We start from the raw sequence: 737 nt of genomic DNA, 5'->3' as shown, positions 1-737 counted from the left end.
GCAGAAAATCGTTCCAATTCCTATCGAATGAGTCTTTGCTGTGAGAGTTCCAAACAACTTGGCTCATTTCTTGTTCGATATTGGCATGTCCCTTGTACCCGTTTAATTTGTTTGGAATCTTCTTCATGATGTGCCAAATGCACCAGCGGTGAACTGTTGTTGGCATACAGGCCTCTAAAGCCCTTTTCATGGATGCGCACTGATCGGTGAGAAACCCTTTCGGAGCGTTTCCTCCCATGCAACGAAGCCAGCTTTGAAATAACCATTTGAATGATTCAATTTCTTCGTTCTTCATCAAAGAGCATCCGATAAGTGTTGATTGACCGTGGTGATTCACCCCGACAAAAGAACCACAGACCAAATTATACCTGAAACAAATTACCATGGTCCAGAATGCAAAATCATTAGCTACACCCTAACAAATGCTTCGCATACACCCAATGAAACAGCCAATATACACCTCTACTGCGGATTCGTAAAAATAAATTAATTGGGCATCATAAACAGGGACAGTTTGTTACCTGTTTGTATTGTAGGTGGTGTCGAATGAAATGACGTCTCCGAAATACTCAAAGGCGGCTCTGCTTCTTGCATCGGCCCAAAAAGCCAGCTTAATCGATTGATCCTCTTCGAGTTGGAGCTCAAAAAAGAAATTTGGATTCTTCTCTTTCATTCTTAAGAAATATTTCCCGAATTCCTTTGCATCTTCTTGTTCGGAAACATTCCGCACTTCCCTG

This window comes from Arachis ipaensis, chromosome B01 (genome assembly GCF_000816755.2).
Source record: "Arachis ipaensis cultivar K30076 chromosome B01, Araip1.1, whole genome shotgun sequence".
Lineage (NCBI taxonomy): Eukaryota > Viridiplantae > Streptophyta > Magnoliopsida > Fabales > Fabaceae > Arachis > Arachis ipaensis.
This window is presented reverse-complemented; position numbering follows the sequence as displayed.